The 16541-nt window shown below is 45.5% G+C and overlaps 1 long non-coding RNA gene across 1 annotated transcript; it reads right to left on the minus strand.

The window, feature by feature from the left end:
- Positions 1–1585: 1585 nt before the first annotated feature.
- Positions 1586–16026, minus strand: LOC137347430 (uncharacterized). Its single transcript, XR_010968959.1, has 3 exons — positions 15532–16026; positions 13117–13215; positions 1586–2309 (listed from the first exon to the last, which is right to left on the minus strand). It is a non-coding gene; the product is annotated as an uncharacterized lncRNA (long non-coding RNA).
- Between the last annotated feature and the right edge of the window lie 515 nt (positions 16027–16541).

The following is a 16541-nucleotide window of genomic DNA, read 5'->3' on the forward strand; positions in this document are numbered from 1 at the left end:
GAAAGCAAGATTGCTATTTGGAAATGTGGTGTAATGGAACTTCAGTTGTTGTTCACTTGTAGCATAAGAAGAGACTAAGGATTCAGAATAGATGTCCCAGGGCAGAGTCCTTATTCATTAGAGCAGAGAAATATTCCTTCAATTGGTGAAGAAAATTCCCTTTTTTGTAAAACACATAATGGGCTGTATTTGAACATTTGGACCTGCTCACAGTTAGGGAGGCCGACAGTTAGTCAGGAACCTAATTGTGTAACGGGTTTTACCATTTTGCTCTTTAACTCAGCCATGGCATTAACTTCCCGCTTCCGGGTTTCCTGACCAATCAGAACGGGTGAGTGTGATGATGATCTGTAATTCACTGTTCAAGCCTCGGGATTTAAGTGGGTCCCCGGCAAAGGACAATCTACAATTGTTAGGAGAGAGATGGCAACTGTACGGTTGGAGTGGCAACATGAGAAGGTTGCAGCCCCTAGTTCTCAGAGGCATTCCTGAAGATCATCCTGTGGGCTATGAGGGCCTACAGAGAATTAGTGTTCCCTGCTGATGGGAGGAAGAGGCCAGCTTCTGAAAGCAAGCAGATGTGGCTGGAGGTCACTGAGGAGTGAGCAGCAAGAGTATGCTTCCTTACTCATGGATACAGTGTCATAAGAGGTTCAATGACCCCATCAGGACAGGAAAGGTGAGTGGCATGCCACATTCAAGTGCCTACCGTCTCACTCTGATTTCCTCAGCCTTCTCCTGCACAGCACTCCTGAGACCAATACAGCCAGCCCTCTCTTTTGATGGACCTCATCACATCTCCATCTGTACAGCCACCACTGACACTCACTCTCATTTTATTGCCATCTCATCCCTCACAGTCACTCTCCACAAAAGTTGCCATTGCACCCTCTCAACGCATTCCATTTCTCACACTCATAACTCTCAATGCAGTGATGGGTGTCTTCCTGGAATTAGATATTGCACAGCCACATGGCATACAACACTCATTCATGTCGACTTCATGTCAACAACCACTGAAATATGGTGATTGCCACAATGATGACTTTAATACTGAGAAACATACCACTGAATATGTAAATAGTTTAGTATATATCATCACAGGAAGTGATGCAAGTCAACATGTGATACATTAGTTGGAGCAGTGTTAGCCAGCAGGTAGCAGGTGTTGAAGAGTTCTCCGAGAATCCTGTTATTCCTGAATAAAGAACCCTTCATTTAGTTTACCAATCATTATTATAGTGTTTTGTACATTTGTGTTAAGAGCCAATAACACAACATTATCCACCTCCATGGAAAGAATGGCCACCTGCATCATGGAGCATCAGACATGGCAGACAACCGAGTACATGCTGGTCATCACCAATGCTCTGCATACTCACTCTGCCAGCTTAAATAGGATGGAGGAAAGCCTCGCCTTGGCCATTCAACACTTCACTGAAGTGCAGCAAAGTGTTCTCCAACTCTTGGCTAACAGGAAAGTGTGGTTGGGCCATGAGAGGGAAGATGGAGAAAGGGCACATGGTAGTGAGGACTCAACTCAAGGCACTCCCACTCCTCCCCACTTGCCACCCAACACCTCATACATTATAATCTTCTAGTGATTACATACCAGCTGAACATTAATGGAATGGAATCCCTTGTGCCTGGCAAATACTGCTGGTTGATCTGAGGGTGCATTGATTGCCACATGGGTGCCATCTATGACTCCCTGGACATGTGTGAATCCAGCCATTGCAGCAAATGCAAGGACCCTCTCATTCCAATTGGTCTCATCAGTAGCAAAATGGACATAAGTGACAGTCCTGGCAAACATGGCATCAATCACCTGGGAAATGCACTTCCATGCAGCAACTTGTGAAATCCTGCAGATGGCACCAGCAGATCCCTGGAAGGAGCCAGGGGTGAACAAATTCAGGGCTATGATGACCTTGACCACCACTGGCAATGTGTACCAACCTGTTCCACTGGGCAGGATTTCTTGTTCCAGGAGGTTGCAGATGTCAGCAACGAGCTGCTCTGGAAGTCTGAGCTTCTAGGCGTGTCCAGAAAGCGGATCCTTTTCCAGTATACCCTGTGTAGGAGGTATTACCTCCTGTGAGCTAGAGCTCTGTGTTCATCCCCCCTACCCTGTGGAGCGGCAGGTGGCTGAGGAGAAGGCAGCTGCTGCTCCTGCTGGTGTTGCTTCTGCTCCTGCTGGTGTTGCTTCTGCTGCTGCTGGTGTTGCTGATGTTGCTCCTCTTCTTCATCATCAGAGGTCCTAGGTAGAACTGCATAAGCTGCTCCTATGCTGCTGCGAAGGCTGGCACCTGGGAAGTAATCAAAGTCAAAATAGTCCAAGGTAGCAGAAATGACCTCAAATAGTCTTGGAAATCACCTCGAAAGCGCACTCTCAGAAAAAGTCCTGTGATCCCAAGCCTTTCACTTAGGCAAAGAAACAGCTGTTGTAGCCCTGTCTTTAAAGGATTTCCAGCCTGTCAATTTCACAGCTCCATCAATCCCCACTGTACTCTCGCCTTGTTGACTCTGGTGAATTTCAGACAACCCAAGGAACATATGCACTGCCTGTTTTAATCAGAATGCAGGATAAATCCTCAATCAATTGTCTTTTTGTATATTTAAGTCACCAACACCCCACTCCCCCACCCACCGGTTCCACAGGGGTTTCCTGCGCTCTTGGAAGTGGGTCCCAGTTAAATGTGGAAGTCGTCAGGTTCTTACTGGGTTGACGCGTGCTGTCTTTGCTTCTTTAACACTCCTGCACACACCGATACCCACACTCCCTTGCAGGTTAAAATCTCCCCCAATAACTGGGAATTGCTGCCCGAGATGATTGCCTTACTAATTGCCAGTACGCTCTAAGCTTTTCTGTTGCACACCTGTCCATAAGTCCAACTTAAGCACCTTTCAATTGTAAGACAATTGACAATAGAATAAAGTTGCTCTCTATGCTAAATAGAGAAAGGGCTTTTTCGCAGAATTGGGGCTTCCTATATCCTTTAAATCATTGCTGGATAGTGGATTCTCTAGAACGTAGAGTCATTATAGCACAGAAGGAGGCCATTTAGTCCATCGAATCCTTGCCATCTTATTCTATTATTATGGTATTTCTCTTTGTAAGAAGGCGCTCCTTCAAAGGGAAATATTCCAATTGTCATTGATGGGTTTAATGAAACTGGTCATGTGAACTGTGGAGTTAACTTCTACTGGCATCAAACTATTATCAAAGCAACATCTACAGGTCAATATTGAACAAAATTTGCATCGTGACAGCATTCCTTGATGCTATTAAAGGTAGTAATTTGCAATGTTAATATAAGGGTTATTCTTAATTATTTTAGAACACATTTTGCCTCCAGAATACTCCATCTTACAGATCACAGATGACCAATGCCATGTGGAGGATGAATAACACATAAATACAGTAAACATCCTCTTTTTTACTGGGGTAAAACTTTGTCTCAGTTAGTCGTAGGAAAAAGATTAGCATGGTCACAGTTTGAACTACCCTGAGATTAACATGTAAAGCATCATTTGGCAATGCATTTCATAGCACATAATGGGTAACTTCAACTACACTGAAGATGTCTCAAAACTATTTCAAGGAATGTCAAAATATTTTAAGATATCTAAAATTTCACGGCGTTTCAGTGTGACTGGAATAAATTTTTAAATCATAGTTCAATTCACCATAGATATGAAGCAGACACCTTAATCACTGGACTTTTTTCTACTGTAAATTGAAGAACTCACTCAAGCTTTAACAATCAAAACTTTTCCTTCTCTTGTGTACTGCAAAGACAAAATGTGATCTTAATATTTTATATAAAACACACTAAAATCCATATTTTCATTATAATTTAATCCATTACACATGTAAAATGTCATCCCAGGCCATAAATTATTTAGCATTAATAAACAGAAAAGGTTTGTCTGGCTCCATAAATAATTAAATGTTGTGGTTATGAATGTTATGGATTTAAACATATTCGTCATTTTATTGGCACACAGAAGAAGGTGTCAAAAGGGAATTGGGAATTAAACTCTCTCTGGCTCTTTATGACAATTAGGTTACAACTTCTTGCATATACTCATATTTATCTTCAAAAATTGAATAACCCAGTGGCTTACCGCAGTCTGCAAATCTTGCCGTCAGAATTGCAAGATTAACGCCATGCTGTAATTCCAGCAAAAAATTTGTCCAAACATTGCAACAAAACAATTTTTAAACTACATTCTAATTCACTGCAGTTTCCCGTCTGTTCTGTACATTATCTCTATGCCCATGGGCAGTTTGCTGGAGGTAAGGTGTAGCATTGCAGTGAGGAAAGTGGAGAAGTGGGTTGTTGTACTGACACAGCCTTGTTTGAAGTCTTGACTGAGATAGGGTCTGTGGTGGTTCCAGTTGGTGAGGATCACGACTTGCATGACATCATGGAGTAGACGGAGGATGGTGACAAACCTCTGAGGAAACTGTTCAACCTACACTGCCTTCAATTCAAAACCAAAATCACTCCAACCTCAGTCGTCGAGTTTCAGTATGCAGATGACATTTGTGTGCACTCACTCTGAAACTGAGCTCCAAATCATTGGCGACTCCTTCCCCAAAGCATATAGAAAAATGGGTCTTTCACTAATCATTTGGAAAATGAAGGTCCTCTTCCAACCAACTCCCACAGCACAACTCCTTCCCCCTGTCAATCAAGACCAGTGGTGAGATCCTGGAAAACATGGGCCATTTTCCATATCTCGGGAGCTTCCTCTTGGCGAAGGCAGACAGAGACAATGAGGTTTGTCATTGCCAATGTGCCAGCTCAGCCTTCGGCTGACTGAGGAAGAGAGTGTTTGAGGATCAGGATCTCAAACCTGACACTAATATCATGGTTTACTGGGCAGAGGTGATACTTGCACTCCCATATGCACTTGGACAACCTACAGCAGGCACCTCAAAACATTGGAGAAGTTCCACCAGAGGTACCTCTGCAAGATCCTCCAAATCCAGTGGCAAGAAAGGCGGTCCAACAGCAGCATCCTCTCCCAAGCCAACCTGCCCAGCATCGGGGTGCTGAGCACCCAAAACCAGCTCCGCTGGGTGGACCGCCTCATTCGCATGCTGACACCAGACTCCCAAAGCAGCTGTTCTACTTAGAACTTGGTTACGGCAGGAGACTTCCGGGAGGACAAAGGAAACACTTTAGAGATGTCCTCAAAGAATCCTGAAGAGATCAAACATCCTCGCCAACTCATGGGAGTCCCTGGCTCGTGACCATCCTAGATGGAGAAAGCTCATTCAGGAAGGTATCGTGCACCTTGAGGGACTTTGGGAACATGCGGAGGCAAAGTCAAGGTGTCAGAGGCAGCACACAAACCTTCAAACTACTCATCTACCTGACCCTTCAAGCATCTCATGGTTCTCATGTGGCAGAGTCTGCAGATCATGCACTGGACTTATCAGCCATCTCAGAACCCATCAAACAGGAGTGGAAGCAAGTCATCCTCGATCCTGAGGGACTTCCCAAGGAGAAGGAATTCACTGCATGCTCGTCATTTGATTGAGCAGTAGATCCTCCCTCAGCATCTGTATCAGATCTTCCCTCAACCCTCCCCAATACAGCTGGTTAGACTTGTTGTGATGGTGTATTTGTTATCATGTTAAATATATGGTTATGCTAATATATCATCACAGGAAGTGATGCAATATTATGATACAATTCTCAGTTAGCACATGTAAGCTGAAGCAACAAGTCTCCATTAAAGCTCTGCATTCAACTTTTATGCCTGCCCTTCAGTTTCATTTGTATTAATCAAGAAAGAAGTAGAACAAAGAACAAAGAACAAAGATAATTACAGCACAGGAACAGGCCCTTCGGCCCTCCAAGCCTGCGCCGATCCAGATCCTCTCTCTAAACATGTCGCCTATTTTCTAAGGTTCTGTATCTCTTTTCTTCCTGCCCATTCATGTATCTATCTAGATACATCTTAAAAGACTCCATCGTGCCCGCATCTACCACCTCCGCTGGCAATGCGTTCCAGGTGCCCACCACCCTCTGCGTAAAGAACTTTCCACGCATATCCCCCCTAAACTTTTCCCCTTTCACTTTGAACTCGTGTCCTCTAGTAATTGAAACCCCCACTCTGGGAAAAAGCCTCTTGCTATCCACCCTGTCTATACCTCTCATGATTTTGTACACCTCAATCAGGTCCCCCCTCAACCTCCGTCTTTCTAATGAAAATAATCCTAATCTGCTCAACCTCTCTTCATAGCTAGCGCCCTCCATACCAGGCAACATCCTGGTGAACCTCCTCTGCACCCTCTCCAAAGCATCCACATCCTTTTGATAATGTGGCGACCAGAACTGTACACAGTATTCCAAATGTGGCCGAACCAAAGTCCTATACAACTGTAACATGACCTGCCAACTCTTGTACTCAATGCCCCGTCCGATGAAGGAAAGCATGCCGTATGCCTTCTTGACCACTCTATTTACCTGCGTTGCCACCTTCAGGGAACAGTGGACCTGAACACCCAAATCTCTCTGGACATCAATTTTCCCCAGGACTTTTCCATTTACTGTATAGTTCACTCTTGAATTGGATCTTCCAAAATGCATCACCTCGCATTTGCCCTGATTGAACTCCATCTGCCATTTCTCTGCCCAACTCTCCAATCTATCTATATTCTGCTGTATTCTCTGACAGTCCCCTTCACTATCTGCTACTCCACCAATCTTAGTGTCGTCTGCAAATTTGCTAATCAGTCCACCTATACTTTCCTCCAAATCATTAATGTACATCACAAACAACAGTGGTCCCAGCACGGATCCCTGTGGAACACCACTGGTCACACGTCTCCATTTTGAGAAACTCCCTTCTACTGCTACTCTCTGTCTCCTGTTGCCCAGCCAGTTCTTTATCCATCTAGCTAGTACACCTTGGACCCCAAGCGCCTTCACTTTCTCCATCAGCCTGCCATGGGGAACCTTATCAAACGCCTTACTGAAGTCCATGTATATGACATCGACAGCCCTTCCCTCATCAATCAACTTTGTCACTTCCTCAAAGAATTCTATTAAGTTGGTAAGACATGACCTTCCCTGCACAAAACCATGTTGCCTATCACTGATGAGCCCATTTTCTTCCAAATGGGAATAGATCCAATCCCTCAGTATCTTCTCCAGCAGCTTCCCTACCACTGACGTCAGGCTCACCGGTCTATAATTACCTGGATTATCCCTGCTACCCTTCTTAAACAAGGGGACAACATTAGCAATTCTCCAGTCCTCCGGGACCTCACCCGTGTTTAAGGATGCTGCAAAGATATCTGTTAAGGCCCCAGCTATTTCCTCTCTCGCTTCCCTCAGTAACCTGGGATAGATCCCATCCGGACCTGGGGACTTGTCCACCTTAATGCCCTTTAGAATACCCAACACTTCCTCCCTCCTTATGCCGACTTGACCTAGAGTAATCAAACATCTGTTCCTAACCTCAACATCCGTCATGTCCCTCTCCTCGGTGAATACCGATGCAAAGTACTCGTTTAGAATCTCACCCATTTTCTCTGAGTCCAAGCATAACATTCCTCCTTTGTCCTTTAGTGGGCCAATCCTTTCTCTAGTTACCCTCTTTCTCCTTATATATGAATAAAAGGCTTTGGGATTTTCCTTAACCCTGTTTGCTAAAGATATTTCATGACCTCTTTTAGCCCTCTTAATTCCTCGTTTCAGATTGGTCCTACATTCCCGATATTCTTTCAAAGCTTCGTCTTTCATCAGCCGCCTAGACCTTATGTATGCTTCCTTTTTCCTCTTAGCTAGTCTCACAATTTCACCTGTCATCCATGGTTCCCTAATCTTGCCATTTCTATCCCTCATTTTCACAGGAACATGTCTCTCCTGCACGCTAATCAACCTCTCTTTAAAAGCCTCCCACATATCACATGTGGATTTACCTTCAAACAGCTGCTCCCAATCTACATTTCCCAGCTCCTGCCGAATTTTGGTGTAGTTGGCCTTCCCCCAATTTAGCACTCTCCCTTTTGGACCACTCTCGTCTTTGTCCATGAGTATTTTAAAGCTTACGGAATTGTGATCACTATTCCCAAAGTAGTCCCCGACTGAAACTTCAACAACCTGGCCGGGCTCATTCCCCAACACCAGGTCCAGTATGGCCCCTTCCCGAGTTGGACTATTTACATACTGCTCTAGAAAACCCTCCTGGATGCTCCTTACAAATTCTGCTCCATCTGGACCTCTAACACTAAGCGAATCCCAGTCAATGTTGGGAAAATTAAAATCTCCTATCACCACCACCCTGTTGCTCCTACATCTTTCCATAATCTGTTTACATATTTGTACCTCTATCTCACGCTCGCTGTTGGGAGGCCTGTAGTACAGCCCCAACATTGTTACCGCACCCTTCCTATTTCTGAGTTCTGTCCATATTGCCTCACTGCTCGAGTCCTCCATAGTGCCCTCCTTCAGCACAGCTGTGATATCCTCTTTGACCAGTAATGCAACTCCTCCACCCCTTTTACCTCCCTCTCTATCCCGCCTGAAGCATCGATATCCTGGGATATTTAGTTGCCAATCATGCCCTTCCCTCAACCAAGTCTCAGTAATAGCAATAACATCATACTCCCAGGTACTAATCCAAGCCCTAAGTTCATCTGCCTTACCTACTACACTTCTTGCATTAAAACAAATGCACCTCAGACCACCAGTCCCTTTATATTCATCATCTGCTCCCTGCCTGCTCTTCCCCTTAGTCACACTGACTTCATTATCTAGTTCCTTACAGGCTTTTGTTACTACCTCCTTACTGTCAACTGACCTCAATTGGTTCCCATCCCCCTGCCACATTAGTTTAAACCCTCCCCAACAGCGTTAGCAAAAGCACCTCCAAGGACATTGGTTCCAGTCCGGCCCAGGTGTAGACCGTCCAATTTGTAATAGTCCCACCTCCCCCAGAACCGGTCCCAATGTCCCAAAAATCTGAACCCCTCCTTCCTGCACCATCTCTCAAGCCACGCATTCATCCTGACTATTCTTTCATTTTTACTCTGACTATCACGTGGCACTGGTAGTAATCCTGAGATTACTACCTTTGAGGTCCTACTTTTTAACTTGGCTCCTAACTCCCTAAACTCTGCATGTAGGACCTCATCCCGTTTTTTACCTATATCATTAGTGCCTATGTGCACAATGACAACTGGCTGTTCACCCTCCCCCTTTAGAATGTTCTGCAGCCGATCTGAGACGTCCCTGACCCGTGCACCTGGGAGGCAACATACCATTCGGGAGCCTCGTTTTCGACCACAGAACCGCCTATCTACTCCCCTTACAATCGAATCCCCTACGACTATAGCCCTTCCACTCTTTTTCCCGCCCTTCTGAGCAGCAGAGCCAGCCACGATGCCATGGACCTGGCTACTGCTGCCTTCCCCTGGTGAGCCATCTCCCTCAACAGTATCCAAAACGGTATACTTGTTTTGGAGGGAGATGACCGCAGGGGACTCCTGCGCTGCCTTCCTGCTCTTTCTCTGCCTTTTGGTCACCCATTCCCTTTCTCCCTCAGCAATCCTAATCTGCGGTGTGACCAATTCACTAAACGTGCTATCCACGACCTCCTCAGCATCGCGCATGCTCCAAAGTGAGTCCATCCGCAGCTCGAGAGCCGTCATGCGGTCTAACAAGAACTGCAGCTGGACACACTTCCTGCACGTGAAGGAGTCAGGGTCATCAGCCATGTCCCTGAGCTCCCACATTGAGCAAGAGGAGCATGATACGGGTCTGAGATCTCCTGCCATTTTTAATCTTAAGTTTAAACTTAGTTAAATGAAAAAGGAACGAAAAGTTTTTACCAATCACAATAAAACCAGAGAAATCGAAAAAGCCTTACCTTATAAACACCCCACCGAGTCCTTTTTTTTGGTTAGAGGAGGAGGGCGGGTGGGAGACACTACAAGTGTGGTGTCTCGGGTTCAGAAACCGCCCAAATATATAGTGTTTTACTTACCCAGCAGCCCCCTGGCCTCCGCCGAAAAACAAAAGGAAATTAAATTTACTTTCAAACGGACTTTCCCAGCTGCTCACTCGCTCACACGCTGCTCCCGAAAAAGCTGCTGCACTGAAAGGAAAGTTATTTTAAACCGCCCAAATATATAGTGTTTTACTTACCCAGCAGCCCCCTGGCCTCCGCCGAAAAACAAAAGGAAATTAAATTTACTTTCAAACGGACTTTCCCAGCTGCTCACTCGCTCACACGCTGCTCCCGAAAAAGCTGCTGCACTGAAAGGAAAGTTATTTTAAACCGCCCAAATATATAGTGTTTTACTTACCCAGCAGCCCCCTGGCCTCCGCCGAAAAACAAAAGGAAATTAAATTTACTTTCAAACGGACTTTCCCAGCTGCTCACTCGCTCACACGCTGCTCCCGAAAAAGCTGCTGCACTGAAAGGAAAGTTATTTTAAACCGCCCAAATATATAGTGTTTTACTTACCCAGCAGCCCCCTGGCCTCCGCCGAAAAACAAAAGGAAATTAAATTTACTTTCAAACGGACTTTCCCAGCTGCTCACTCGCTCACACGCTGCTCCCGAAAAAGCTGCTGCACTGAAAGGAAAGTTATTTTAAACCGCCCAAATATATAGTGTTTTACTTACCCAGCAGCCCCCTGGCCTCCGCCGAAAAACAAAAGGAAATTAAATTTACTTTCAAACGGACTTTCCCAGCTGCTCACTCGCTCACACGCTGCTCCCGAAAAAGCTGCTGCACTGAAAGGAAAGTTATTTTAAACCGCCCAAATATATAGTGTTTTACTTACCCAGCAGCCCCCTGGCCTCCGCCGAAAAACAAAAGGAAATTAAATTTACTTTCAAACGGACTTTCCCAGCTGCTCACTCGCTCACACGCTGCTCCCGAAAAAGCTGCTGCACTGAAAGGAAAGTTATTTTAAACCGCCCAAATATATAGTGTTTTACTTACCCAGCAGCCCCCTGGCCTCCGCCGAAAAACAAAAGGAAATTAAATTTACTTTCAAACGGACTTTCCCAGCTGCTCACTCGCTCACACGCTGCTCCCGAAAAAGCTGCTGCACTGAAAGGAAAGTTATTTTAAACCGCCCAAATATATAGTGTTTTACTTACCCAGCAGCCCCCTGGCCTCCGCCGAAAAACAAAAGGAAGTTAAATTTACTTTCAAACGGACTTTCCCAGCTGCTCACTCGCTCACACGCTGCTCCCGAAAAAGCTGCTGCACTGAAAGGAAAGTTATTTTAAACCGCCCAAATATATAGTGTTTTACTTACCCAGCAGCCCCCTGGCCTCCGCCAAAAAACAAAAGGAAATTAAATTTACTTTCAAACGGACTTTCCCAGCTGCTCACTCGCTCACACGCTGCTCCCGAAAAAGCTGCTGCACTGAAAGGAAAGTTATTTTAAACCGCCCAAATATATAGTGTTTTACTTACCCAGCAGCCCCCTGGCCTCCGCCGAAAAACAAAAGGAAATTAAATTTACTTTCAAACGGACTTTCCCAGCTGCTCACTCGCTCACACGCTGCTCCCGAAAAAGCTGCTGCACTGAAAGGAAAGTTATTTTAAACCGCCCAAATATATAGTGTTTTACTTACCCAGCAGCCCCCTGGCCTCCGCCGAAAAACAAAAGGAAATTAAATTTACTTTCAAACGGACTTTCCCAGCTGCTCACTCGCTCACACGCTGCTCCCGAAAAAGCTGCTGCACTGAAAGGAAAGTTATTTTAAACCGCCCAAATATATAGTGTTTTACTTACCCAGCAGCCCCCTGGCCTCCGCCGAAAAACAAAAGGAAATTAAATTTACTTTCAAACGGACTTTCCCAGCTGCTCACTCGCTCACACGCTGCTCCCGAAAAAGCTGCTGCACTGAAAGGAAAGTTATTTTAAACCGCCCAAATATATAGTGTTTTACTTACCCAGCAGCCCCCTGGCCTCCGCCGAAAAACAAAAGGAAATTAAATTTACTTTCAAACGGACTTTCCCAGCTGCTCACTCGCTCACACGCTGCTCCCGAAAAAGCTGCTGCACTGAAAGGAAAGTTATTTTAAACCGCCCAAATATATAGTGTTTTACTTACCCAGCAGCCCCCTGGCCTCCGCCGAAAAACAAAAGGAAATTAAATTTACTTTCAAACGGACTTTCCCAGCTGCTCACTCGCTCACACGCTGCTCCCGAAAAAGCTGCTGCACTGAAAGGAAAGTTATTTTAAACCGCCCAAATATATAGTGTTTTACTTACCCAGCAGCCCCCTGGCCTCCGCCGAAAAACAAAAGGAAATTAAATTTACTTTCAAACGGACTTTCCCAGCTGCTCACTCGCTCACACGCTGCTCCCGAAAAAGCTGCTGCACTGAAAGGAAAGTTATTTTAAACCGCCCAAATATATAGTGTTTTACTTACCCAGCAGCCCCCTGGCCTCCGCCGAAAAACAAAAGGAAATTAAATTTACTTTCAAACGGACTTTCCCAGCTGCTCACTCGCTCACACGCTGCTCCCGAAAAAGCTGCTGCACTGAAAGGAAAGTTATTTTAAACTGCCCAAATATATAGTGTTTTACTTACCCAGCAGCCCCCTGGCCTCCGCCGAAAAACAAAAGGAAATTAAATTTACTTTCAAACGGACTTTCCCAGCTGCTCACTCGCTCACACGCTGCTCCCGAAAAAGCTGCTGCACTGAAAGGAAAGTTATTTTAAACCGCCCAAATATATAGTGTTTTACTTACCCAGCAGCCCCCTGGCCTCCGCCGAAAAACAAAAGGAAATTAAATTTACTTTCAAACGGACTTTCCCAGCTGCTCACTCGCTCACACGCTGCTCCCGAAAAAGCTGCTGCACTGAAAGGAAAGTTATTTTAAACCGCCCAAATATATAGTGTTTTACTTACCCAGCAGCCCCCTGGCCTCCGCCGAAAAACAAAAGGAAATTAAATTTACTTTCAAACGGACTTTCCCAGCTGCTCACTCGCTCACACGCTGCTCCCGAAAAAGCTGCTGCACTGAAAGGCAGTGGTGGAAATATGGTGGCAGTGGTAGTGAGTTGACAGCATTGATCAGCAACTGAAAATAACAATTCAAGTCAGAAGCCCTACCTGAAGCACTGCGACCAGATCACAGCTCTCTCATCGGGAGAGAAACGGTGTGAGTAGAGATAGAAGGTGATTTGAGCGCACTCCCGGTTCTGTCTCGAGCTGGCAAGACAAAAATCAACAGTAGCTTCAGCCACAAAGATCAGTGCAGCATCGCATTTTGGTGCACATTCCTTCTCACTATTTTTCACTGTGGCCCTGTTTGATTCTGGCCGTTGATTTCTCTGCCTATCACTTTTCTTATTCCCCTTACTGTCTTTTGTTCTTGTCTTATCCCCCCTCCTCTGACTCCATCCCCCTGCCATTTAGTTTATACCCTCCCCAACCACTCTCGCAAATACTCCCCCTAGGACATCAGTCCTGGTCCTGCCCAGGTGTAACCCGTCAAGTTTGTACTGGTCCCACCTCCCACAGAAGCGCTCCCGATGCCTCAGGAATCTAAAACCCTCCGCTTCACACCATCTCTTCAGCCATGTATACATCCGATATATCCGGCTATTTCTACTCTGACTAGCACGTGGCACTGGTAGTAATCGTGAGATCACTACCTTTGAGGTCCTACTTTTCAACTTACTTCCTAGCTCCCTACATTCTGCTTTTAGAACCTCATCCTTTTTTTTAACCTATGTTGTTCGTACCAATGTATACCTCAACCACTGGCTGTTCACCCTCCCCCTTCAGAATGTCCTGTAACTGCTCTGAGACATCCTTGACCCTAGCAACAGGGATGCAACATACCATCCTGGAGTCGCTTTTGCGGCCACAAACGCCTATCTATTCCCCTTACAATTGAATCCCCTATAACTATTGTATTCCCACACCTTTTACTCCTCCCATGTGCAGCAGAGCCAACCGTGGTGCTACGAATTGGGCTGTTGCTGCTTTCCCCTGAAAGGCCATTCCCCCAATAGTATCCAAAACAGTATATCTGTTTTGCAGGGGAATAGCCACAGGAGATTCCTGAACTGCCTGCCTAGTCCTCTTGCTCTGCCTCGTGGTCACCCATTCCCCTCCTGCCTGTGGGGTCTGAGCCTGCGGTGTGATCACCTCTCTATACGTGCTATCCACGATACTCTCCGTAGATGCTCCACAGTGTCCCCAGCTGCAACTCCAGCTTCGAAACTCAGGCTTCCAGGAGCTGCAGCCGGACACACTTTCTGCACACATGCTGGTCCCGGGCACTGGAAATGTTCCTGGCTTCCGACATGGAGCACGAGGAGCACACCATGGCTTTGAGCTCTCCTGCCATGACATAACCCTTTAAATTAAATTAAACCTTCTGGAAGATCATATCAGTTACTCTAGGGCCCTTCTTCCCTGGTCCTCATTACTACAGAACTCCCTTAAAAAAAACACGACTTACTATATTTGAAAGAAACTTTAAACTTTTAAACTTTTCTTATCTGAGATACTTACCCAGCTATTTAGAGCTAATCCCTAACAGCAGTGACTCACCAACAATCACCTTGCAGCTCTCCTGTGACGTAAGTGTTGGCTTTTTATTTCAAAACTCAGGTGCGCTGCTGCTGCACTTTTAAACTCTGCCGGTCTCACTCAGTCTCGCTCCTTCCCGCTGCCGCTGCACTTTTAAAATGTGCTGGTCTCACTCAGTCTCGCTCCTTCCCGCTGCACTTTTAAACTCTGCCGGTCTCACTCCTGTAGCATACTACAGGACGGTTGCTGATATGAGGCAATTATCGCAGGGAGACAATTGCTGCAAGCCTTAGGGTCCAAAATGTCTGTCAATACAACATCGATGGCACCCCAGGCAAAACAAGGTGTGCAGTAACTGTGGGCTGTCTCACCAACCACGTAGATGTCTGGCACATGCAGACACGTGCAAGGCATGTGGGCTTTGCCGAAGGTGCATCAGTAGGAAGGCAGGGAAAAACCAGAGCGGGCAGCACTCAAACCACAGAAGCACTCGACCCGGAGGCCAAGAGAAGTGAGACACTTCCAGGCACCATACAAAGCATAGGCCCATCCACGAAATGGGGGAACGCCTGACCAAAATGAATGAGGTGGATCGAGGTGAAGGCACTACAGGTGAACAGCTATTTCACACGATCACCTTAACGGAACAGGCCATTCAGTTAACAAAACGGAAGCTTTTGCAACATTCCAGATCATCTGCTCCAATAAAGCTGAATGGCATCGACTGAGAGTGAAGACTGACACAGGTGCAAATACCAACACACTACCTGCCCGCGTTTTCAAGGAATGTACCACGAGGCATGGAAGCCTGTGGTCCAATCCACAAGCGTGAAGTTTATGACATACAATGGCTCGACAATAAAGTGCCTAGTTCCCTAGACCTGGCATACAGGTACAAAGAGTAAACATAGTCTACTCAGATATTCCAATAGTGGATGTGTCAGGACCAGCAGTAGCAGTATTGCTGGCATGCAATGAACTTACCATGAGCTGACGCAGTCAGAAGACCACAGCAATCAAAACAAGTGCACACCCATCGGGTCAGTACAAGATCTCCAGAGGTTGTACCCGGACTGGTTTGCCATGGTTGGGAATTTTCACAGGGATGCAGTCCTACACCTTAAAGAAGGTGCAACACTGTCTGTCAACTCGCCGTGGGAATGCAGCGTGCGTATTCGAGAAAAGTTGAAGATGGAACTGGATGGAATGGACAAACAAGGCATCATTCAACAAGTGCAACATCACACGGACTGGTGCAGCTCCATCACTATTGCAATCAAGAAGGATGGTTCAATTCGACGATATTTAAACCCGAGGAGACTAAACAAAGCCTTAAAGAGATGGCCTCATAAGATACCAATGCTAGAAGAGTTAAACCCAACATTTGCTGGAGTGAAACACTTTTCCAAATTCGGCGCAAAAAACAGATATTGGTCCATACATTTTTCAAGAGAGTCACAAGAGCTAACGACATTCAGAACTCCTTTCGGCAGCTACTGTTTTGTCCGTCGACCATTTGGGCTGCCGGTCAGCCAGGATGTATTTCAACTGCATAAGGACCAGATAATGGAATGAATCCCGGGCTGTATTGAGCAAAAACAAACTTATGCTTGGCTTAAATAACCATTGACCTGTTAAGTTACCAATCAAATATCGGACTAACTAAATGTGAATACATCAAAAATTTTTTAAAAAGAAAGTGATGAACAAACACACACAGAAAACTGAGCAGTAAAATCTCAATATTTTTCAAAGCAGCAATTCACAAACAAGCAAGTACCACAGCCCTCTGATAATTTATTGACATTATTCTCCATTTCGCTCAAGGTCAGTGGATAAAGCTAGAAGCATTTACATAAGACACATAAAAATAAACACACAGTTCTGAAAGCAAATCATTAACCTTCCCCACAAAGTTGGTTATATATTGTTACAAAGGCCTCCAAGGAGTTCCCCAGATAAGTCTAATTTTCTATCTGGAGCCTGGGATTTCA

Source organism: Heterodontus francisci, chromosome 32 (assembly GCF_036365525.1).
Source record: "Heterodontus francisci isolate sHetFra1 chromosome 32, sHetFra1.hap1, whole genome shotgun sequence".
NCBI classification, from domain to species: domain Eukaryota; kingdom Metazoa; phylum Chordata; class Chondrichthyes; order Heterodontiformes; family Heterodontidae; genus Heterodontus; species Heterodontus francisci.